General features: G+C 37.3%; 1 pseudogene; it reads right to left on the bottom strand.

Annotated features, from left to right (window-relative positions):
* Nucleotides 1-22,646: 22,646 nt before the first annotated feature.
* Nucleotides 22,647-25,209, bottom strand: LOC141505802 (ragulator complex protein LAMTOR1 pseudogene; annotated as a pseudogene).
* Nucleotides 25,210-26,440: the final 1,231 nt, after the last annotated feature.

Genomic DNA, 26,440 nt, shown 5'->3' with positions numbered 1-26,440 from the left:
TCTCTCTCTCTCTCTCTCTCTCTCTCTCTCTCTCTGAATTTTTGAGAGACAAAACCCACAGAGGGATCCAGTGAGGCAATTCTCCAGCCGAAGGTAACCTGGAAAAAGAGCAGAAAAGCTCAACTCCACGGGGTTAGGAGGGGTGGCCCACCAGAGTGAAGGAACTTCAGGCTTCCAGAGGCAGCCCCAGAGGGGGGACTTCTGCCAGAGGGAGCTTATGGAGCCCAGTCCTCAGGGCACTCAGCAAACAGCATGGCCGAGGCAACCCAGATCCAGGAATTGAAAGAAGGTAAAGTCGGTAAGTAGGAACCCCGAGGTGTGAGTGCTGAGCCTAGGTAGGGGAGTGGAGAGAGACTGCCAAGGTATGTCCTCTGTCCCTGGAACAGGACTCTGGGGCTCTGACCACATTCAGATCCTGATTGCAGCCCCCCCCCCCCCCCCCCAGTGTTTGTGGTCATTCACAGACCAGGAGGGAAGACAGAGACTCACACATGGAGATCCTTGTGGGGGGGTGTGTCCCAATAATACTAAAAAGCTCAGGAAGTACCCCAAAACCAGGCACAGGCTGGAGAAATGAGTAAGCACAGAAAAAAGAGGGACAGTATTGAGAAATAGTTTGTCTGTGATCTCAAGAAGGATGAAAATACTCAATCTGAAGATGGGGAAGTACAAACTCCTGCATCTAAAGACTCCAAGAAAAACAGAAATTAGGCTCAGGCTATGACAGAGCTCAAAAAAGACTTTGAAAATCAAGTGAGGGAGATAGAAGAAAAATTGGAAAAAGAAATGAGAGAGATGCAGGAAAAGCATGAAAAAGAAGTCAGCAGCTTAGTCAAGGAGATCCAAAAAAATGCTGAAGAAAATAACATGTTAAACACCAGCACAGGTCAAATGGATAAAACAGTTCAAAAATTTATTGAGGAGAAGAATGCTTTAAAAAGCAGAATTGGTCAGATGGAAAAAAGAGATAAGAAAGCTCTCTGAGGAAAAAAAATCCTTCAGATGTAGAATGGAACTGAGGGAAGCTGCTGATTTTATGAGAAATCAAGACATAATACTTCAAAACCAAAAGAATGAAAAATTAGAAGAAAATGTGAAACATCTCACTGAAAAAAAAACTGATATGGAAAACAGATTCAGAAAAGATAATTTAAAAATTATTGGGATACCTGAAAGTTATGATCAGGAAAAGAGCCTTGACCTCATTTTCAAAGAATTACTACAAAAAATTACTACAGGAAAATAGCCTAGAAGCAGAGGGCAAAATAGAAATTGAGAGAATCCACCAATCTCCCTGAGGAAGGGATCCAAAAAAAAACAACCCCCAGGAATATTATAACCAATTTCCAGAACTCCCAAGTCAAAGAGAAAATATTACAAGTAGCCAGAAAGACACAATTCAAATATCATGGAGCTTCATTCAGGATCACACAGGACTTAGAAGCAACTATATTAAGGGTTCATATGACTTGGAATATAATATTCTGGAAGGCAAAAGACCTCAGAATGCAGCCAAGAATCAACTACCCAGCAAAACTGAACGTCCTCTTCCAGGGAAAAAGATGGACTTTCAGTGAACCGGGGAATTTCAATTGTTCCTGTTGGATTGGCCAGAGTTGAAAAGAAAGGACTCAGGTGAAGCATAGAGAGTGGAGAAGGGTAAAATATGAGAGACATAATGATGATGAACTACATGTATTCCTGCATAGAAAAATGATACTGATAATACTCAAATGAACCTTCTCATTTAATAGAGCAGGTAGAAGGATCTTTTATGGATGAAGCACAGGAGAGAGCTGAATTTGAAGATATACTATAATGTAAAAATGGAGTCAATGGCTAAAAGGGAAATGTAATGGGAGAAAGAAAAAGGAGAGGTGGAATAGGCTAAGATATTTCATATAATAAGATTTTTTTATTACAATGAGCTATTGTAATGCTATGGAAGCAGGGAAGGCAAGGGGGAATGTGGCTAGGAGAGGAAACAGTATATATATATATATATATATATATATACTCAATGGAATATAGACTTCTAGAATAAGAAGGAGAAAAGGGGTTCAGGGGGAAGGGGGGATGTGAGTGATGGAGGAGAGGATGGACCATGGGGGGAGAGTGGTCAAATATAACACATTTTCTTTTTAACTTCTTGCAAGGGGCTGGGATTGGATGGCCTGTCTGGGACCATAGGGCCGGGTGGATGCTGGGCTTAAGGGGTGGTATGTGGCCTCAGGGCCAGGTATCTGTCTGCTGCACCACTCAGCTACCCTATAGCACATTTAAGAAGAGGGACAGAGTGAAAAGAGAGAGAAAATATAGTACATGGTAGTGGGGAAGTATGAATAGAGGAAATTGCAATCACCAATGGCAACAGTGGAAAAATATGGAAGTAGCTTTTGTGATGGACTTATCATAAAGAATGTGATCTACCCGTGACAGAGCTGGAGGTGTTGGAACATAAACTGAAGCACATTTATTATTATTATTTTTTTGGGGGGGGTTGCAGGGCAAATAGGGCTGGGTGGCTTGCCTGGGGCTGCACAGCTGGGTGATTGTTGGGTGTCTGAGGCCAGATTTGGACCCAGGTGCTCCTGGCTCCAGGGCCAGTGCTCTGTCCCCTGTGCCACCTGTCCACCCCTACTATTATTATTAATTTTAATTTTTTCCTCTTTCCTTTACTTTATCGCTCATGTGGGTCTATATTTTTTTGGGGGGAGGGGTGTTATGTTTACTCTTAAACAAGAATATTTTTGCAATGCATAAAAAATCATTTGTACAAAATAAGAATAAATTAATTAATTAAAAAATAAGAATTTGGGGCAGCTAGGTGGTGTAGTGGATAAAGCACCGGCCCTGGAGTCAGGAGTACCTGGGTTCAAATCTGGTCTCAGACACTTAATAATTACCTAGCTGTATGGCCTTGGGCAAGCCACTTAACCCCATTTGCCTTGCAAAAACCTAAAAAAAAAAAAGAATTTGATTTCCACACCTTAATAGTGAGTTATTCCTTAAATCACAATCCTCATTACTTTCTATCAAAATCTTCACCTCTTGGTTGGTGATAACCTCTATCATTGCTTGTACTTTTATGAGTCTTGGGAGTAGAACTGAAGTGTGATAGTTCCAACTCTCTTTCTTTGCTAAAGGCAGGCAACAAACATAAGGTTTAGCTACAAGGAGGGGGCATAAATAGGGGTAATACACTTACAGAATCAAGGGGAAAATTACAGATAGCAAAGGGGAAGATCCTCCTAACCAAACAACTCATACACATAGATATGAGATGGAAAATATGAATGGGTCCAGCCTCTCTCTTTTCCCCTGAAGACATCCAATGTCCTTATACATCTTCAGAGTCTGTTCTGAAAGGGTCCTCTCTAGTTCAGGTGACATGTTGAGATCTTCTTTACTAGTAAAGGAACTTCTTAGCATACCTTTTTAATCAAATAAATATTCATAATTCCAACACTAGACAATAAAATTCTAGAGCTTATAACAATTTACTTACTGTCATGTTGATATACTCTAACAAAATAAATGTTTATAATTGTTTCACTACACAAATAAATTCACTGAAAATTGCCAAATTAACTTGAACTTGTAACATATATTTGACGATCATCTTAGTGCTGAGTGTCCAGCAAGTGACATACAAACAATCTTAACCTTTTCTCTTATTAAAACAATGACTCAAGCATCCCTAACTAAAATGAATTTCTCTCCTCAAATATTTCTAAACACACCATAGATTATTCTTTTGCTGATATACTCAGGAGATTTATACATACATACATATACATGCACATGCACATGTATACACACACATATACACACAAATGTAGAGATATGCACATTTCTTTCCTTAAAATAGAAATTGAAACTGTTACTGTACAGAATCATGTCTTGAGATCACAAAAACTTCTTATTCTTCTTACCTAAATATCTGATTTTCTTGTAGCAGTTTATGATAAAGATCCAGGACATCAAAGGAAAATTCCTTCATACATGTGTGTAGACATATATGTCTCTGTAGCCATAAAGGCACGTGTGTATTCATATACATGTATGTCCATATAGACACGTATGTCTATACACATGTGTAATTTTGAATGTCAGTTTTCAGGCAGAGTCATGTGCATAGCCAAATGCTTTGAGCCCAATTTTATATCTACCAGGTGAGAAATTATTCAAATGTCACATTTGGGAAATCAAGTCAGAAAGGGTCCAACCTCAGACCATACTAAAAAGCCACTCCTTCAACTTCTCATCCCAATGTACCTGTCACCTATAGTCTTCAAATCTCCATTGGACTTTCTGGTTTCAAAAGACCATTACTCCAATAGCATTTCCTTTGTTGACCATACCTGGTATCTGACACACAACAGAAAACAGAATCATCAGTCCCATAAGATTTTTAATAGTAAATTCCACTTAATTAGAACTTCAAATATGCCCAGTTCAGAAGGAATAAATAACAATTATAATCTTATGTCAAAAATAGCAAGTGATTATCCCAGAAAAAAATATCTCAAATTATTAGTATTATTCTTACCTTTCTCATATTACTCAAGTACTTTCATTTCAAAGCAAACAACCACAGTTTTAGGATTACAACCACAATAATCCCAAATTACATATAGAACTGGAAAATTTCTATAAAAACAACTCTTTTTTAAGCGTCTTTTTTCAATTTATATTTTATTTTATTTTTCCAATTACATGGTATGAAAAATTTTCAACATTCATCTACATGCTTATACATATTTTTAAGTCATATAATTTCCTTCCACCCTCCCTTCCTACCTCCCCACCTCCCCAATGAATAGTCAGGTCAATATTGCACATATACATTTGTATTTAAATTTACAGATTATTTATTTTCAGTATGAGGAATTAGGATTAAGGGAATAGAAAGAAAATCATGAGATAAGAAAGAAATACTTAAGAGAAATTTAAAAAACTAATTCAGCGTTCATTCAAATTCTGCAGGGCATACAAACAACTTTTTTTTTTTTTTTGACTTTTTGCAAGGCAATGAGGGTTAAGTGACTTGCCCAAGGTCACATAGCTAGATAATTATTAAGAATCTGAGTTTGGATTTGAATTCAGGTCCTCCTGACTCCAGGGCTTATGCTCTATCCATTGTGCCACCTAGCTTCCCTGATAAAAGCATCTCTTAACAGTAAACCTGTTTAACTATTAACCATGCTTAAAATACAAATCATTACTTTCAAAATTATTTCAAACCATTAGAACACCTTAGATGACTTTAAATCTTCAATATGTTTTATTAATTCCAAATGTAACAAAACATTAATAAGAATAACACATTAATTACTAGATTTTACAAAACAATCTTTCCATTATGATATTATACATAAATCTATAGACTGTAGCAGGTTCAATACATTGTTAGAAATTTCAGGAATCCCAGTGGGGTCTTGATATTTGACATTTTCCCTCATTATCCCTACAAACCAATCAAGTATTAATTCTAGACATCACCATCATTATAGTAACCCCCCAAATCTTATATTTTCACAACAGAAAGCCAAACAATTGTAAGTATAATACCTCTGTGGTTACAGAAGTAGAAAACATAGCTAATAAAAATTTCTTAACATCTCACTCATCAGTAAATAACCTTATAGGAGGTTACACCATTTTAAATTGTTCAATCATTCTTCAGAGTCCTCACACTTATCCAATACTATTGGAAGAACATCTTGAGATCAAGACATTTTTTCCAATTGCCTGTCCACCATCCCCCTGGGTTTGCAGCTAATATGGGAAAGAAATCTACAATCCTGACTTCTTTAAAGCTGAACATATTATTGTTAAGCTACATTAAATATAAGGTTTCCATGCATCTTATTCCCTTCAAACAAAACAAAACAAAGAGGTTTTCTTAACTAAGGTTAATCTAACATTTTTGTTTTACAAGTTTATTTACCTCTATTCCAGATACACTTCTATTTTCAAAAAGAAAATGAGATTCTTCAAGAATTTAATGTTATACACATGGTAATTTCAAAATCCTAATATAATTCTTATTTATGCCATGGAATCCAGCCAAATGATTTATGCCAGGCAGTATCAATCATACTTACATAGAATAAGATTTCAAATGGATACTTTTATCATTTTCAAAAAAATAAAAGATGTTAAGTAAATTAACTTTAATCTTACATATACATGTGATAGAAGACAAAGTTTTCAAAAACTTTCTGGGTCAAAAAGACTTTGAGAAACTGTTGAAGTAGTCTCTAGTTTTCACATAACAAAGGTTTACAGTACCTAGAACATTAAATGAAACTTCAATTCATTCATTCAGTTTGCTATAACATACCACTCACATTTCAAAACTTAACTCAAGAGAAAACTTAAAGTTCTAGAGTCTCATTAATTAAAATATGTTGGATACAATTGTTATCAACATTAGGTTAATATTACAACAAATTAGCTTACAGATTTGAGAATTTAGTAGGCTCTGTTACATAAATGACTTTATAAAACATTTCTTTCCTGATAGTGTTTCTCTTTCTCAAAAGAAATCAGTAAATATTCCCACTGTTAAAAGGCTTAGTTATTCAATCTTAAAGCAAAAATAAATCTTTAAAACTGAAAGCTATGAACCTTAAGTTAGTATAAATTATCATTTTTAAGTATTATATATAAATTCCACAAATTTCTTCACATGCAATAAATTCTAATTACCACAAAACTTCTAATACCCTTTTCCTTATCAAAGTTTTAAAATGCCATTTTCCTTTGTCACTAGAAATAATAACATATGGCATATTCTTAAATTCTTAACAATCTAAGTTGCATAATTACTCCCATCCTGTATAAGAATTTTGTCAAAATTTCTTCAAAGCGATCCCCCAAATACAGTTTAGAAATGAGGTAATGAAGGAGTTGGAAGTTGATTTAACCTAATCTCAAAAACCTGAAAAATGGAATGGGGCAGGAGTGTTTAGTGCTTTAAATCATGTGGTCAAAGCAGAGGGGCTGATTTAGCATAATTTCCTGTCAGAATTTCCCCAATAACTCACATTAACAAATTCACAATTGTTCATACAGATTAGTAACTTTAAATCAAATTCCTCCCAAGTACTGACTTTAAAAAGTGACCTTACCATGACTAAACTATCCTCTAACAATTAAGTCATTAAGATTACCAAAATCAACCAGCTTAAATTTAGCTAAAAGCCCATCTAGGTTTACTTACAAGGATAGTCTCAATTTAATTAAAAGGATAATAGAATATATATAGCATAAATGATATTAAATTTCAATTTAGCATTTTTTTTAAACACAGAGAGTGGGGGTGGTGTAGGGGTAGGGGTGAAGTGGCCTTCCTCAGTTTGAACTCCTAGAAACTTGGGCAGACTGAAGTTAAAGTATTAATGAGATGGGAGATGGTTGAACAACTATGTGTATACCTCACCCCCACCCCCACTACATCCTTAGATGAGACTTGCCTTCTCTTATTTGACTTCAACTCATCCTGTTCTTACCAAGAAGGACTTTCAACTGAATCTGTGCTGATAGTCTCACATCCCTCCTGAACTAAATTCTATCAGATGATTAAATTCTTAGCTCTTCATAAATATAACTATTTGCATAACTTCACTAGCATTTTTCTTATTAACTGATCATGGACCAACATGGAAAAAAAATTCCACACAATTCACTAAAAGAGATTTAATCATATCTCAATTATGACATCTAAGCACAACTTAATTTAATTCACCCCTAGATTCCATAATCTCAGACAGATTATATAATTTAACTCTTTCTCCCATAACTTCTCAAAATTTCTCATGCCTCCCTCAATTTTCTTAAAATCTACTTTACAAATTTTCATAGCATCACATCTTTTTTCTCAATTTGTCACAATTAAAATATTCCCCTAAGAAATAAAAGCATCATCCAATAAATATGCTATCTTTTAAAGAGCTCAGCTCTCAACTCACTTCTAACTCCTACACACTGAGGTGCAACTGGAATTGCCACCTGAACCAGAGCAGGGTTAGGGCTGAGCTTGCAGCTGTGAGGGAGACAGAGAGAACTTTTTCTTTCTCCTCACCAATTTGCCTCCCAGCCCCCACAGTTTAAAACTTCACACATAGTAATCACAATACAGAGACTAGACAAGGATATCATTCAAATATACATATGCCTTCCCACCCCGCCCCATCGCCCAACACACACACACGCACATCCAGTTAAAAGGGCTGCACCCATACTCCTCACATCTCTTGGTCTGAGCACACACAGGCCATTCTGGTCTGCTAGCACATCTTCCTCCTCCCCTTCCCTTGGACTTTTTCTTTTTTGGGAAAATAAAATCCCAGGAAGAAAATCCTGGAAGGGGGGTGGTGGTGGAAGAAACCTGTTTTCCCCTTTCCTGAGTACTCTTTTTTTTTCTCCTTCTGATCCTTGGCATCTCATAGCTAAGATTTTTAGTTCCCCACACAGCATGAGGACTTCTAAGCCAATTTTAAAAGGCAATACTAAGCCACCAGTTTTCCCACTTTAATGGATCTACAGACCACAGTTTTTACTCTTAAGCTTTCAATCACTTTCAAGTCCTTTCAGACATCTGCTGAGATATTTTCAGAGAGGAAAACTGAGACTTTGCTTGAATTCAAGCCTGAATGATCTTTTCCTAAATTCTTCTGGGGAAATCTCAGTTATTCTGTATTTTCCTGAGATGAAGCCCCCAAGTTGTTATAAATGACTCATAATCATAAAACCTATTCAAGCACTCCAGGCTAAGTTTTTATGATTATGAGCCATTTATAACAGGGCTGTCTCTAAAATCTTGAGGGGGACTGTCCAAGTTAGTTGTTGAGATCTTTGAGTGTCAGGGTCAGTCTAGATAAAGGCAAAAAGATTCTGGGAATCTGGATGGAGTGGCACAGTAAAGATGGCATTTTTAAGATATGAGACTGAGTACAGTATAGTAGAAGAGGGAATGAGGGAGGGCAAGCAGTATATATGGGTTAGGTACTACAAGATGTAGAGGAATAACAGTCTGGTTAATGATGCATAGGTCCTGCATCCAAAAGAGCATTAGGCTTTTTTACTGGAAGTATCGGGTTATTATTGGGGGATGATGAGCCTCAGTTTAAGAAGTCTAACAAGTGGCCTTGAGTCCCCTAAGACCCACAAGGGGGACAGGATATTGAGGTCTGCTGGGGAAGAAGGTGGGTCCTTCAGCATATTGCGAATTGCCTCATGATGGGAAGCTATTAGAGGGACAGAAGTGTCCCAAATGACAGGGTTTATAGGGAGATATGGGAGACTGAAAGCATTGTGAGTGGGAGAGTCAGAGAGTGAAAGAAGGAAAATACCCATTAAGATCTGAGCCTTTAGATGGGAGAAGATATCCCTGACCAATAAAGGTATAGGACAGTTGAGAATAACTAGAAAGGGTTGAGTAAAATTGGAAACCCCAATAGCACAAGGTGAAGGAGGAGTAATTAGAGGTGAATCCCAATCCCCATAAATTGAAATAAGTGGTTTTTTTGTGGGTCCTTTATATTATGGAAACACAGAGAAGGTGGCCCTATGTCTAGGAGAAAAGATGTTGCCTTACCTGACACTTTGTAGAGTTACCCAAGGTTCTGCTTGTGTGATGGATTCGAGGGCTGAGGCAGAACCTGGGCACATCAGTTATCCATGGCCAAACCCGAGAGCAGGAAGGTTGTTAGGAATCAACAAGGTCCTCCTTTTTGAGGAAGATAGGTGAAGTCTAACTTCTAATGTCCTTTTTTGTTCAAGATTTGGAGGGGGTCTGGGATTTGGGCATTGGACTCCTAATGTCCTGACTTGCCACATTTAAAATTGTCACCTCTGGGATCACTGCCATTATTAAGTGCCCTTCAGAGGTTTTGGAACTCATTAATGGCAGAGGTTAACATCTGGAGAGATTTGGTCTGGAATGTAGCTTTCCCTTCATCCCAATTATTAAAATCCAAGGTGTCTGGGGTGGGGTGGGGTAGCCTCCTTTTCCCTCATTTTTCTACTGATATCAGGGGCTGACTAAGAAATGAAGTGGATTTTTTGGAAAATAATCCCTTCAGGAGATTCAGGATTAACATTAGTTATTTGGTAGTAGCCTCTTTGAGTCTGTTAAGGAATGCTGTGGGGGCCCTGCGAAACTTCCTTAACTTTATGAAAGTGGTCAGCTTTCTGAGCTGTGGTTTGTAGCCCAGGCATCAAGCAAGCAATCATTCCATCTTGCATGTAAGTCTTAGGAATGTTGGTAGTCCTATTTAGGGTCTTCCCAAGGAATGGATGGCAATTGTTTCTACAGGACTGTCTTTGGGATTCTTAATTAAAATGTCTGCATGATCCTGTGCTGCTTTCCAGACCCTTTCCTTCTCATCAGCAGTCAAATAAATGGAATAAATAACATAAATCTCTCTCCAGGTCAGGTCATAGAATACAGTAAACTATTCTTTAAAAAATTGAGAGGGGGAGGGGCAGCTAGGTGGTGCAGTGGATAGAGCACTGGCCCTGGAGTCAGGAGGATCTAAGTCTCAGATACTTAATAATTCCCTAGCTGTGTGACCTTGGACAATTCACTTAACCCCATTTCCCTGCAAGAACAAAAAAAGACAGAATGAATGAATGAATGAATGAATGAAAGAAGGTAAATTGAGAGGGATCAGTGGAATAGGAATTGAGGCATTTTTCAATTTGACTGAGGTCGGAAAAAAAAAAGGGAAAAAGGACCCCCCACTTCAGGAAGAGGGAGGACAGAAGGGAGGGGTTAGAAAGAGGACCCTCCACTTCAGGAAGAGGGAGGACAGAAGGGAGAGGGGAACCTTAGGCAAACTTGAAGAGAAGGTGAGAAGGGGGAGATGTGGTGGTTGAAGAAGGTAGATTATCTGAGAAAGAAGGAGGGAGAATGGATGTGTTCACACAGACCGGAGGTGCAATCAGGAAGAGGAAGAAGAGGAGGAGGAGGAGGAGGAGGAGGAGCATGGTTGGGGGAGGGAGTGGAGTGGGGTTGAAAGGAGGGCATTTTCCAGGAGATTGTTTGGAGGTGTGAAGGAAGGTGCTGAGGGATATGATGTACCAGTTTGGGGAAGTTCTGGTTGATAGAAAAGAAGAATTTGGGTAGCAGAGATGAATTTGCATAGGGAAAGTGCTGCCTTAGTTAAAAAAAAAAAAGCAGCTGGACATGAATTCTCACTTCCTTTGCCTTGCCTCTAACACAGGTTGTTTAGGTCAGTGAGGGTAGCATAATCAAAAGTCCCCTCAGGTGGCCATGCCTCCCCATTATCCAATTTATATTGAGGCCACTATATGGTGGAATGAAAGACAAGCTTTTTTAGGCTTGAGTTGGGGAATCTATTTGTTTCAGATTTTTGTAGGCATAGCCAAGGGGAATCTTTGGGGGTGTTCTTGGAATGTAAGGTCCCCATAAAGCTGTGTATTAGGAGAGGTGAAAATCCACAAAGTGACCCAGTGGCTAACACTAAGACCCTCACAGGGGGCGTCCTCACCTGCTGAGTCATTTATTTTCAGTTTAAACAGAGAAACAAAGTGGCATCCCAGTTCCATTTCTCTGTTTTAAGGTAGTTCCCCACCTAGGTAGTATTTCCGAAAGGAGCAACCTGGGTGCCCTGGAAAGCAAGAAGGGGGAATGCCAGGGAAGGAATCTCATTTCTCAAATTAGCCTCAGTTTCTGGAGTGGAAGAAGTGGTAACAGTTGTCCTTAAATAATAATGTTTATCCTTAATTTTTGAAGAAGACGACATCAGGGAGGTGATGCCATGACAACAAGCATGTGATTTGGATTTGAGAAAGGGGGGTTGTTGTGCTGAGTCACCAGCCTCACTTTCTCCTCTAGAGCCATCGGGGTCCAGTGGTCAGATATGAATCAGGACAACTGGAAATGGCCCTGGATGTGAGGCAATCTGGGTTAAGTGATTTTCTCTTGCTCAAGGTCAAACATATGGCAAGTGTCTGAGGTTGGATTTGAACTCATGTCCTCCCATCTCCAAGACCAGTCCTCTCTCCACTGCACCATCTAGCTGCCAATATTCAGGGTTTGGTAGGTCCAGGAGGGGGTTTGCAAGGGGTCCTTTAGGCAAGATCAGGGAGTTAGTCTGAGAGTGTTACCACAGTTCACTGTTTCCCTGATAGCAAGCCTTTGGGATTCCCTGCCAGTCCTCTCCCAGGTTTTGACACCAAATGAAAGGCTAAAAGGTGAACCTGTGGTAAAAAGGAAGATCTTGCTATAAATAGAAGTGAATGAAAATCTGTTTATTATGGGAAAGTAGAGGTGGACTGGATCTGAGCAGATTCCAGCAATGGGTAGTGGGGAGAGCAAGACTTTTGATAGGTTATGGGATATAGGAAGCAGGATGGTATGGTTTCAAAAGGGACTGGGAGCTGTTGGGGTCTCCATGGAGGATGTGTTTTGTTTAGGGGGTCACCAAGGTGTGATTGGGAATTGTTTGGAGTTTCTATGAAGGTTAGGATTTGTGTCCTCAGGAAAGGATAATCAATGGGGCTCTACTGGGCAAGAATGAAAATCAGACCTGGATCCAACAATTCATAGCTGATTATCTTGCAATACTCCATTTATTTTGTATAAGGTTCATTTCTATTGTATCAGCTTCTGTAAGTTTTTTATTGAGAGCATCCTGTTCATCATTTCCCATAACAGAACAGCATTTCATCTCAATAACATACCACGTTTTCAGCCTTTCCTGAAACACTGGCCATCCCCTTAACCTCCAGCTCCCTGCTACCAGAAAAGAACTGCTATAAATATTCCTATACATATAGAATCTTTTCTTCATGTATTTCATCTCTTTTGGAATATAGTTCTAGCATTGTCACAGCTAGGTCAAAGGGTAGGCACAGATTTATGGCCTTTTGGGAATAGTTCCAAATTGCTCCAAAGAATTGTTGAGTCATTTCACAACTCCTCCAAAAGTGTTTCAATGTCTCAATTTTCCTACATCCCTTCCTACATTTATCATTTTCTCCTTCTGTCTTATTTTCCAATCCAACAGGTATAAGGTAGTACTGCAAAATTGTTCCAATCCACTTTTTTCTTATCAGTAATGAGTTAGGACATTTAAAAAATATAAATAGATTGCATTGATAACCTCATCTGAAAACTATTCATATTTATTAATTATTTATCAAGTGGGATGGTTCTTATTTTTTGTAAATTTGACTCAGTTCTTTTTTGAGAAATGAGGTCTTTAACAGTGAAACTTGTTTCAGTATTTTTCCCCACAGTTGCTATTGCTAGCTGTGTTTCCCTCCATTCCCCATTTATTCTATTTTCTCTCTCCTTCCTCTCTGTCCCTCCTCAAAAGTGTATTGCATCTGACTACCCTCTCCCACAATCTTCCCTCCCTCTAATCTCTTTCCTCTTCTATTTCTCATTGAGTATATATTCCTTCTCTGGGCCAGTTCTGATGAGAGTAAGGCTCACTCAGGGAATTGCTGTTATTAAGAGGAATTGGGAAAGGCTGACCTGGCTTCCCTCCTTAAATAGAAGTTCTCAGAGGAATTCTCTACCCTTCAATCAGATCAGTACCCTCCAAGAGGGTACTGATGAGATGTGAATTTTAGATCTAAAGAGTTTCTAGGATAAAGAGGTTCCTGGAACATGATAGAGAAGCTAAAAAAGTTCAGCTGGGTGGGAAATGAAGAGAATTTTTTAGGGAAGTAACATAATCAGATCCATGCTTTAGCAGGATCAGTTTGGCAGCTGGATGGAGGATGGACTGGAATAAGAAGAGACTTTGGCAAGGAGACTAACCCATAGGCTATTATATCAGTCTAGACATGGGTGATGAGGACCAGCACCAAGATGGCTGCAGTATCAAAAGAGAGAATGGACATGTAAAAGAGAGGTTGCAAAGATAAGACCAACAGGATTTGGCAATAAATTAGATATGGGAGATGAGAGACAGTGAGGAGTTTAGGATGATGCCAAGGTTGTGAAGCTGAATAACTAGGAGGATGGAGGTATCTTTGACAATAGTAGGGAAATTAGGAAGAGGGAAGAATGGCAGGAGATGATGTAGAGAATTGTGAATATAGGAAATTTATAATTAGAAACAAATTCTGTAATCTTTTAAGCTGTTAAATTTTGTTAAATGTAGAAGATTGTTTGCTCCTGAGATATAAGCAGAACCCTCTTGTTTGAATCCTGTCTCCCCATTCCCCCTTCACCCAGTTTCTGGTTCCCAGTTACCTGACCTTGCCCATTGACATTGGCGTGATGGGAAATGACATGTTGAACTTAGAGATCATGCACCTAGGGACAGGAAGGACTAATGTGTAGCTTGCCATTGGAGGATACCTAGGGGTCCAGGCGCTAGACACTCCCTAAGCACCACCCTTTGTCCAAGCCACTACGGAAGTGTTTTTAAGAAGGAGCAAGGCCCTTTTTTGCTTCCTCTTGACTCTACCTTCCATCCTGCAGAATGGCTTTCTCTCACTCTCTTTCTCAGACCAAACTTAGGTTTTTGGGGCACCATGCCATGTGGACAGACTAAGCCAAACCACTGTCATTTCTCTCTCTCTCTCTCTCTCTCTCTCTCTCTCTCTCTCTCTCTCTCTCTCTCTCCCTAGTCTGTCCTCAAAGTGCTTACTGCTTTTCTAGGAGTTTTAATATGTATATTTTATAATAATTTGTAATAAATCCTGAGCAGCTTTAAAAATACCAGGGAGCATGCAAATTCCTTCATTTTTTCAGTAACCCTCAATCTCTATCTTTAATTGACAACCCTAATTCCCATTGTCAGCAGGGAGATATTGAATTCATTTTTGGATATTTTGAATTTAAAATGTTGGTTTCTAGTTGACATCTAGTCAACTAGTAGGCAGTTGCAGATGCAAAACTGTTTAAGTGGATTAGAGAATTTTCAGCATAGAAAAGACCATTGAATCCCTCAAAGCTGATAAAAAATGAAGTGAAGTAGTATAGAGGAATCAAGGGAAAGAGGGCCCAGGATAGAACTCTGAAGGACACTCATGATTACTAGCAGTGAAATGGTTAGATAGGTATGAGAAGAACCAAAAGAGAGTAGTGTCAAGAAAATCTAGAGAGATGAGACTAGATTTTCCTTTCAAATTATGAAGGGATTAAAGAGGGCAGGACAAGTCTTCCTTTCAAAGTCTAAAGAGGATTCATTCCATTCCTCAGATGCAAACCTTTGACTAGAAATAGTTATAAAAATTTATAGTAATTATTATACTTTGATGATATATATTAAATTCCACATGTAACTTTCAGAACTGTTTAGTCTGTGCTTTCTCATGAACTTCTATCTTTTCCCTTTAATGTATTTAAAAAATATTTCAATGTCTCTCTTTGTCATCATGTTCACCTGCTTCCTTCCCACCCTATTAGAAACAGAAAAAAGAACATGAAACAGCATACTCAAGTAAAATAAATGCATACAGTGACCATGTCTAATAATGTTTGTCTCTTTCTGCACCTTGAGATCATTACCTCTCTGTTAAGAGTTTGGTAATATGCTTCATCATAAGTCCTCTAGAAACATGATTGATCATTGCTTGGATCAGGGTTCTTAAATGTTCATGGTTGTTTTTCTTTATAAAATTATTATCCTAGTATATATGCTTCTCTTGCTTCTGTTCACTTTACCCTGAATCAATTGATACTTTCCAGGTGTCTGAAATTCTCTTATCATTTCTTATAACATGATAAAATTCTATTATATTCAATCTCTAAATTATGAATACCCCCTTAAATTCTAGTTCTTTTATTTTTCCTTTTAATCCTGGCTTCAGGAATTAGAAGTTGTTTTGTTTGAGACTATTCTCTCCCCATTATTATCCTTCTTTTTAACCCCCACCCTTCCCTATTCCACCTGGTCCTCAGTTGAGTTTAAAGTATCTCTATATATCAAACTCTATGTGTATGAGAGTGTGTGTGTGTGTGTGTGTGTGTGTGTGTATGCTTAAGACTGTTATTATAGGTGGGTCTATTTCCAGAACTTGCTTAGTTCAGCTTAAATGTTGGGTTGAAATGAGACATTCAAAAGTCATTAAACAGTTAACAAAAAGAGATTTACTTTTCCCCTAGCACAACAAGTATACACAAGGATACATTTGTATTACTGGATAGGACCTCCTTAACTCCATATAGAAATAAAATAATTGTTCAGTTAACTCTGTATGATTTTCAGAAATCCACCACTATATGAAATGAATATTTTATGCCTTAGGTAGCCATGAAATTGTCAATGGAGGCAAGGGTCAATCATGTCCCAGAGACATCTTTGTCCTACTTTGTCCATTACTTCTTCCACGTCTATGGTATTTTTTTTTTTTTTTATCAAAATGAGTTACCCTGTTTATCTCTTTTAATAAAATCTATAAGCTATAACTTTGAGGTTATAATGACTATTCTTGCCTTTTTTTTCTTTGCAATAGATGAAGCATATTAAATTCTATTCCAACTCTCCATTTTAACTTTGTGTGTATCTCTGATTTTTAAATGTGTTTTTTTTGTAAGCAATATATTACTGGATTCTGATTTTTCATCCATCTTGTAAACTATTTCCATTTTGTGAATGATTTAAGCCCATTCACATTCAAAGTTATCATTACTATTTGTGAATTTCCATCTTATTTTTACTTATCAACTTCTTTTTTTCACTATCATTATCTTATTTTTACTTATCAACTTCTTTTTTTCACTATCATTATCTTATTTTCTCCCCTTACCTTCTTATTCCTTATTTTACCCACCTCTTTAAAAGTCTCTCCCTCATCTTCTCCCCCTACTCTCCCATCTATATACACCATTCTAAAAGTCCCTTCCCCATCCTATCCTCCAGTTTTCTCACCTCTCTAGAAGTTCAGTAGACTTCTAAACCTCTTCAGAGGTATACTTTCTTTCCTCTCCAACCCAGATGAGGCTAAGGTTTCAACATTACCAGTCCTCCACCCCCCACCTGCTTCCTCATATTTATTCTTCTTTCAAACCCTGTTTTTAAGAAATAATTGCTCCTTTTTACCTTTTCCTACTCAATTTTGTTTTTTTTGACTCATCCCATCACACACAGCTCAACTCCAATCTTTTTTTCAAACAACCCTAGCAATGATAACAGTTTTAAGAATACTGATAACATTTTCATATATCAGAAGTAAACAGTATGATACAAGCCTATGTCTTATAATTAGTTTTTAATAATGTCCTTTTTTCTTCTGAATCTTTTTTTATTTTTCCATTGAGTTCCAGATCTTTTTGTAGTAAATACCTGAAATTCTTTGTCAAATGTCAAATATTTTCATCATTATCAGCATAGTCTTCTTTAAGTAAATTTTCATCTTTTATAAAGATTATTCCCCTTCATGCTAAACTGGATCATCTCTGAAACACATTTTTCTGATAAAGGCTTCATTTCCAAGATATATAAAGAACTGATTAAAATTTATAAGCTGAACAACTATTCTCTAGTTGATAAATGATCTAAATAAATGAACAGAGTTCTTAGGGGAAGAAACTCAGGCTATCTATAACTATATATGCTCTAAATCACTACTAATTAGGAGAATTCAAATCAAATCATTTCTGATTTTCATACCTCATATTCATCAGAGTGGGAAAGGATATATAAAAAAGGAAAATAATGACTGTCAGTGGGTAAACAGACACATTGATGAATTGTTGGCAGACCTAAGAATGAATTTGAACATTCTGGAAAACAATTTTGAATTATATAGAAGAAGTTACTAAATCTTATGTTCTCTTTGTGCCACCTATACAATTGCTAGGCCTACACTAAAAAGAGATCAAAGAAAGACATAATATGTACAAAAATATTCATAGCAGGTTTTTATTTGTGATGGCAAAACCTGATGTACAATAATTGAAGAATGACCTAATAAGCTGTGAAGTATGAATATGATGGAATATTATTTTACTGTAGGAACTGAATAAATAGATGATTTAAAAAAACATGGAAAGACATATAGACTGATACAGAGTGAAAAGAGCAGAACTCAAAGAATAATTTATACCAAAACATAAAAAAGAACAATTTTGAGAACTTATATAAATTAATGAAGAATGAAATGAGCAACCCAGGAGAATAATATACATATTAACAACACTGTAAAAATAGACAATTTTGAAATCTATAAGAACCATGACCAATATAATGATCATTCATGATTCCAGGGAATATATGATGAAGCATGCTACTTATTACAAAGAGATGATGAATTTAGGATATAAAATTACATATTCATATACATAATATGAAACACAGTCATCAAGGAAATATTTTTGTTTGCCTATGCATATTTTTTATAAGCATCATTACACTTTTTTTTCCTTAGGGGGGTTAGTGGTGGGAGGGGAAGAAAATATATTTGTATTCATTTAAATGAAGTGCAAAAGTGATGGTACTATAGCTGTGGACTGTTCCATCTATTTTCAAATAAGATCACAGTTTCATAATTTTTGCTTCATTTCTTTACTTTGTTACAAAAGACCTCTCATGAAGTAGGAGTAATCTGTAAATGTAATAAAACCAAAATATATGTTTAAAAAAACTAGATTACTAATTGTTCAGTGTTATGTCATCTTCTTACTATCTTTTCAACTCTACTTTTATTCCTTCAGAATTCAATTCAGGTATTACTTCCTTTAAGTATCCTTTCCCAATAGCTTTACTGAAAGAATTCTCTTATTCCTCAGATTTTCTAGAATCTTTTTCTCCCATTTCTCCCAATCTTGTATTATACTTACATATCATAGTCCAACTCTCCTCTCCCTCAAAAAGAATGTTATTTCCTTAAAGTCATGGTTTTTTTCTTAACTGAATCAAAAAACCAAAACTGAGTGAATGTGACCTAAAAGTCCATGAAGTAATCAAGATTATTGTGTAAATGACTAAGCAAATTGTATAAAAGGAAAAAGTTATCTTAAAGGACCAGAAGAGAAGAAATTTTTATGGGTTTGCAAGTCAGAGATTTATTTAATGAAAAGAAGATACTATTCCAAAAAGGAAGGAAGGAAGGGATTATAACAGTCTGGATCTCAGAAACTGGAATATTCATGGCACTTCAAGCATACTCTTGATAAGTAAAAAATGAAGGGTTGAGCTATGGCAGAGAAGGAAACATCTAGAAGAGTCATTTGCTCTACACACATCTCAGATATGAAGAAGACCCAGGATGAGAAAAGTCCCGAGAAAGGTCAGTTTTTCTCTCAACATTTCATTTATATTTTTTTTTTTTTTTTTTAGGTTTTTGCAAGGCAAATGGGGCTAAGTGGCTTGCCCAAGGCCACACAGCTAGGTAATTATTAAGTGTCTGAGAGCAGATTTGAACTCAGGTACTCCTGACTCCAGGGCCGGTGCTTTATCCACTGCGCCACCTAGCCGCCCCTCCATTTATATTTCTTCTGAAAACTCTTCTTTTTTTTCTTCAATAATTTTATTTTATTTTTCCAATTACATGTAAAGGTACTTTTCAGCATTTATCCATTTGCAAGTTTATGAATTCCACATTTTTCTACCACTCTTCCTCCTATCCCTCCTTCCTATGGTGATAAACAATCTAATAAAAGTTATACATGGATAATTAATTGTGTTCAATATATTTCCATATGTCCTGAAAGAGAACATAGGGGGAAAATATGAGAAAGAAAGAAAAATATAAAACAAGTTTTAAACAGTAAAAATAGTATGCTTTGCTCTACATTCAGACTGCACAGTTTTTGCTAGGGATGTGGATAGCATTGCCCATAACAAGTCTCTCAAGATTGTCCTTGATCACTGAATTGGTAAGAGGAGTTGCATCCATCATAGTTGATTATCTCACAATGTTGTTGTTAATGTGTACAATGTTCTCTTGGTTCTGCTCACTTCAATTAGCATCAGATCATTCAAGTTGAAATTTCTTTTTTTTTCTTCAGGATGGAGGGTGGCCAGCTAAAAAAAATAATTTTTTTTATTTAAGATTTTATTTGAGTTTTACAATTTTTACCCAATCTTACTTCCCTCCCCCCACTCACCATGGAAAACAATCTGTCAGTCTTTACTTTGTTTCCATGTTGTACATTGATACAAATTGAGTGTGATGAGAGAGAAATCATATCCTTAAGGAAGAAACATTAAGTATAAGAGATAGTAAGATCACACAATAAGATATCAGTTTTTTTTTTCTAAATTTAAGGTAATAATCCTTGGTCTTTGTTCAAACTTCACAGTTGTTTCTCCGGATGCAGATGGTATTCTCCATTGCAGAGAGCCCCAAATTGTCCCCGATTGTTGCACTGATGGAATGAGCAAGTCCATCAAGGTTGAACATCACCCCCCATGTTGCTGTTAGGATGTACAATGTTTTTCTGGTTCTTCTCATCTCATTCAGCAGCAGTTCATGCAAATCTAGGCTTTCCTGAATTCCCATCCCTCCTGGTTTCTAATAGAACAATAGTGTTCCATGACATACATATACTACAGTTTGCTAAGCCATTCCCCAATTGAAGGACATTTACTTGATTTCCAATTCTTTGCCACCACAAACAGGGCTGCTATGCATATTTTTGTACAAGTGATGTTTTTACTATTTTTCATCATCTCTCTTCAGGGTATAGACCCAGTAGTGGTATTGTTGGGTCAAAGGGTATGCACATTTTTGTTGCCCTTTGGGCATAATTCCAAATTTCTCTCCAGAAAGGTTGGATGAGTTCACAGTTCCACCAGCAATGCAATAGTGTCCCAGATTTCCCACAACCCTTCCAACAATGATCATTATCCTTTCTGGTCATATTGGCCAGTCTGAGAGGTGTGAGGTGGTACCTCAGAGAAGCTTTGATTTGCATTTCTCTAATAATTAATGATTTAGAGCAGTTTTTCATATGGCTATGGATTGCTTTGATCTCCTCATCTGTAAATTGCCTTTTCATATCCTTTGACCTTTTGTCAACTGGGGAATGGCTTTTTTTTTTTATATGACACAGTTTTCTGTATATTTTAGAAATGAGTCCTTTGTCAAAATCATTAGTAGTAAAGATTGTTTCCCAATTTACTACATTTCTTTTGATCTTGATTACAGTGGTTTTATCTGTGCAAAAGCTTTTTTAATTTAATGTAATCCAAATCATCTAGTTTGTTTTTGGAGGTATTCTCCTTCTCTTCCTTAGTCATAAACTGCTCCCCTTTCCATAGATCTGACAGGTAAACTAGTCCTTGATCTTCTAATTTGCTTATAGTGTTGTTTTTTATGTCTACATCCTGTAACCATTTGGTTCTTATCTTGGTAACAGGTGTGAGGTGTTGGTCTAATTTAAGTTTCTTTCATACTAACTTCCAATTTTCCCAGCAGTTTTTATCAAAGAGAGAGTTTTTATCCCAATAGCTGGACTCTTTGGGTTTATCAAACAGCAGATTACTATAATCATTTCCTGCTATTGCACCTAATCTATTCCACTGGTCCACCACTCTATTTCTTAACCAATACCAAACAGTTTTGATGACTGATGCTTTATAATATAATTTTAGATCAGGTAGGGCTAAGCCCCCTTCTTTTGCACTTTTTTCCATTAAATTCCTGGAAATTCCTGACTTTTTATTTCTCCATATGAATTTACTTACAACTTTTTCTAACTCATTAAAGTACTTTTTTAGAATTTTGATTGTCAGGACACTGAACAGGTAGTTTAATTTTGGTAGAATTGTCATTTTTATTATATTAGCTCTACCTATCCATGAGCAATTGATATTTGCCCAGTTATTTAAATCTGATTTAATTTGTGTGAGAAGTGTTTTATAATTGTTTTCAAAAAGTTTTTGAGTCTGTCTTGGAAAATAGACTCCCAGGTATTTTATATTGTCTGAGGTTACTTTGAATGGGATTTCTTTCTAGCTCTTCCTGCTGTATCTTGCTAGACATATATAGAAAAGTTGAGGATTTATGAGGGTTTATTTTATAACCTGCAACTTTGCTAAAATTGCTAATTGTTTCCAGTAGTTTTTGGATGGTTTCTTGGGATTCTCTAGGTATATCATCATGTCATCTGCAAAGAGTAAGAGGTTTTGTCTCTTCCTTCTCAATTCTAATTCCTTCAATTTCTTTTTCTTCTCTAATTGCTGAAGCTAATATTTCTAATACGATATTGAATAGTAGTGGTGATAATGGGCACCCTTGCAAAATAAATAAAATTAAAGGATCAAACATGTAAAAGTGGGTGTGAGAAATAGAAACAACCAATTTAGTTCTTAGTCTCTTAATATATTCAAGTGCTAACATAGAAGGGTGATTTCAAAAAAGCCTAATCTCTTCTTATTCATCATCCCCAATCATGATATAATTCACATCCAAATCCCTATCTCCCCACTCCTCTAGCTTGGCCTTGCGCCCCCCCCCCCCAACCCCCCCCTGCCAGTGTCAAAAATATTATAGATCCTTCTCCTTCCCCACAAAGGGAGCCAGGGCCACATGGCACTAAAGCTTCTTGGGAACTCATTGTGTTTCAACATGAGGCTCCAAAACACCTCTGAACTCTTGTGGTGGTTTCTTTTCTGTGTAAGTTAGATTTCTGTATAAGCAGGAAGAAATAAAGGGGAAAGGAAGGCAGGAACAAGGGGAGAGATCTCCAAAAATTGTCCTCATGGGACTCCAAACTGCACGACCAACTCCTCTTTTGTATAGACCCAGATCTGAGAAAGTGCATTATAGTCCATGTACTTATGCTGCTCCATGCCCTGGGAGTCTTCTGCCGATATATTAATGATGTTGCTGGCCATTCTGGCAATGATAGAAGAAAGCAGAGCCTGCTCATCTGTTCCGGCTACAGGCAGGCTGTGGTAGGTGGGTTCTGCTCCATTTAAGGTCTTGGCTGGAGGACTGCTGGGATCCAGAAGTAATTTCCACTCCTCTCGATCCTGGTCCAAGTCCTTGTTGTCATTGCTATAGCAGCATCCCCTGGCCAGGACCAGCTGCAGGGAGTCAGATCTAGAAGACCTGCTTCCAAAGAGTCCTTTTTTGTCACATGACCTGTGACCACTGCCTGCAGGCTCCCACCGGCCCTGCTGCTGCCACCACAGCCCAAGATGAAATTTCCATGCTTCTCTAAAATCCAGCCTCTGCTCTTTTCTTATAGAATAATAGTACTCTATAACATTCATATACCACAACCTGTTCAATGATTCCCTAATTGATGGGTATTCCCTTGATTTCCAATTCTTTGTCACTACAAAAGGAGCTACCATAAATATTTTTGTGTTTCTCATCGACTCCCTTCTTTCCCTCTATTACCATAGGTATTTTGTACCTCTTAGTGTAATGAGATTTACCCCATTCAATCCTCTCCCTCCTCCTATATCCTTCCCGTCCCCCTTTTTAAGGAGGGAGTGTTTTTAAATCATTCTAAGTCATAGAAAATTCTGAGTATCCGTCACTTCTAGCTAAGTACATTCTATCTAATAGAGTTACAATTCTTGAGAGTTATTAGAGTTTCATGGATAAGTCATGAGTGTCCATTACTTCTGGCTAGGTATATTTGTTCTGTTAGAGTTACAGTTCTCAAGAGTTATGAGAATCTTTTTCCCCATGCTGTGATATAGCCAGGTTCAACTTATTGGACAGCAGCTTCCTCCCCCCCTTTTTTTTTTTACCTTTTCATGTGTCTCTTGAACCTCCTGTTTGATGTCCAACTTTTCTATTTAGCTCTGGTTTTTTTCATCGGGAATTTTTGTATTTCTTCCATTTTGTTAAATGTCCATCTTTTCCCTTGGAAAAAGAAGGATCAGCTTTGTGGGATAGTGGATTCTTGGCTGCATTCTAAACTACCTTGCTCTTTGGAATATCTTGTTCCAGGCCCTTTGATCCCTTAATGTTGATGCAGCCAGGTCCTGCATAATCCTCACTGTTGCTCCTTGCTATTTAAATTATTTCTTTCTGGTTACTTGCAGGATTTTCTCTTTTTATCTGATAGTTAGAATTTGGCCACAATATTCCTTGGTATTTTCACTTTAGGATCTCTTTCTGGAGGGGATTGATGTATTCTTTGAATAACTATTTTGCCCTCTGGTTCCATGATATCAATGCAATTTTCCATCACTAAATCTTGTAGTATTAAGTCCAGGATTTTTTTCTCTTCAGTGTCTTCAGGAAGGCCTGTAATTCTCAGGCTGTCCCTCCTCAATCTATTCTCAAGGTCAGTGGTTTTGCTGATGAGGTATTTTACATTTTCTTCTATTTTTTTCGATTTTTTGGTTTTGTTTAACGGACTCTTGCTATCTCATGAAGTCATTAGTTTCCACAGACTCCATTCTTTTGTTAAGAGAAGAATTTTCGGGGCGGCTGGGTGACGCAATGTATAGAGCACTGGCCCTTGAGTCAGGAGTACCTGAGTTCAAATCCAGCTTCAGACATTTAATAATTACCTAGCTGTGTGGCCTTGGGCAAGCCACTTAACCCCATTTGCCTTGCAAAAACCTAAAAAAAAAGAAGAATTTTCTTCATTTACCTTTTGCAACTCCTTTTCCTATTGGTCAATTCTATTTTTGTAAGAGTTTTCTATTTGACCAATTAAAGTTTTGAGAGAATTGTTTTCTTGTTGCAAGGTGTTAATTTTCTCTTCCAAATTTTCCAATTGATTTTTAAACTCCTTCCTTATTTCTTCAAGGAAGACTTTCTGTGCTGGAGACCAGATCATAATCTCCTCAGAGGTTCTAGGTCTCTCTGAGTTAGTGTCTTTTCCTTCCAAGAATTTTTGGACCCTCCTTTGAGCTGTCCTTTCTTCATTATCCTAAGACCTTGTGTTGGGAAGGGGCTGGTTCACAGAGGTTTGGTGTCCAGATCCCTAGAGGCTTTACTCACTGAGTGTAATATCTCCAGTTGACCAGTGGGGGTGCTATTTCTTTCTCTGGAGTGTCTGTGACCTTGATTAAGACTCTTTCCCTTGGTCTGGAGGGAGTGGTTGAAGTTGTTGAATACTTTTATCTCTGATCAATGGTGGGCTCTATGGTGAGGCTATCACTCTCCCTGTTCACAGATGAGCTGGTTCTACTGCTCAGCCTTAGCCTGGGGAGGAAGGTGGACTGTGATTGTGTTTATTTTGGGAAGAGGTTTCAGCTGAAATGAAGGTGTGGACTTTGAGTTCCTCCCTACCATAAGAGCCCAGGGATCAATGTCTGCAGTTATCCCACACTGGAACTCTCCCTCCATCCCTGCCGGTTAGTGCTACAACCAATGTCTCTGCTCCCTAGTTGTCCTGAGCCCCTGTGGCTGACCAGGTTCTAGCCCCTCCACTGATTGAGCTAGTTTGGTTCTCAGGCCCTTAGGCTCCCAGACTCCTGCCCCACCACTAATCAGGCTAATCCAAGGCTAATCCAGGCTTCCAGTCTCACCCAGAGTTCGCCCTTTGCACCCAGACTTACCCAAGATCTAGATCTTGGAAGACAGATTTTGAGGTGGATGTTCTCATGGCTTTTCTTTCTGGGTTTTGCAGTTTGGATTTCTGTTAAGAGGTTTGATTCATATCATATACAAGTGAAGATCAGGAGCCCTTTAGCACTGTGCATGTCTTTTCTCCACCATCTTGGCCGGAAGTCTACCAGACAGTTTTGATGACTGATGCTTTATGATATAATTTTAGATCTGATAGGGCTAAGCCACCTTCTTTTGTACTTTTTTTCATTAAATCCCTGGAGATTCTTGACTTTTTATTTCTCCATATAAATTTACTTACATTTTTTTCTTACTCATTAAAGTAATTGATTGTAATATTGATTGGTAGGGCACTAAATAAGTAGTTTAATTTTGGTAGAATTGTCATTTTTATTATATTAGCTCAGTCTATCCAGGAGCAGTTGATGTTTCCTCAGTTATTTAAATCTGATTTTATTTGTGTGAGAAGTGTTTTGTAATTGTTTTCAAAACATTTCTATGTCTGCCTTGGCAGGTAGACTCCCAGGTATTTTATATTGTCTGAAGTTACTTTGAATTTGATTTCTCTTTCTAGCTTTTTCTGTTGCATCTTGCTAGTCATATATATATATATATATATATAGAAATGTTAAGGATTTATGAGGGTTTATTTTATATCCTGCAACTTTTTCTAAAGTTGCTAATTATTTCTAATTATTTCTTGTAGTTTTTTAGATGATTTTTTGGGATTCTCTAGATGATTTTAGATGGCTTTTTTTTTGGGATACCATCATGTCATCTGCAAAGAGTGAGAGTTTTATCTCTTCCTTCCCAATTCTAATTCTTTCAATTTCTTTTTCTTCTCTTATTGCTGAAGCTAGCATTTCTAACACGTTATTGAATACTAGTGGTGATAATATGCATCCTTATTTCACCCCTGATCTTATTGGGAATGCCTCTAGCCTATCCCCATTGCATATAATGTTTGTTGATGGTTGATAACAATTCATTTTCTCCTACCTTAGTAATG

Source organism: Macrotis lagotis, chromosome 1, assembly GCF_037893015.1.
Source record: "Macrotis lagotis isolate mMagLag1 chromosome 1, bilby.v1.9.chrom.fasta, whole genome shotgun sequence".
In the NCBI taxonomy this organism is placed as follows: Eukaryota; Metazoa; Chordata; class Mammalia; order Peramelemorphia; family Peramelidae; genus Macrotis; species Macrotis lagotis.
Note: the sequence above shows the minus strand (reverse complement) of the source record. Positions and strands in the feature narration are given on the sequence as shown.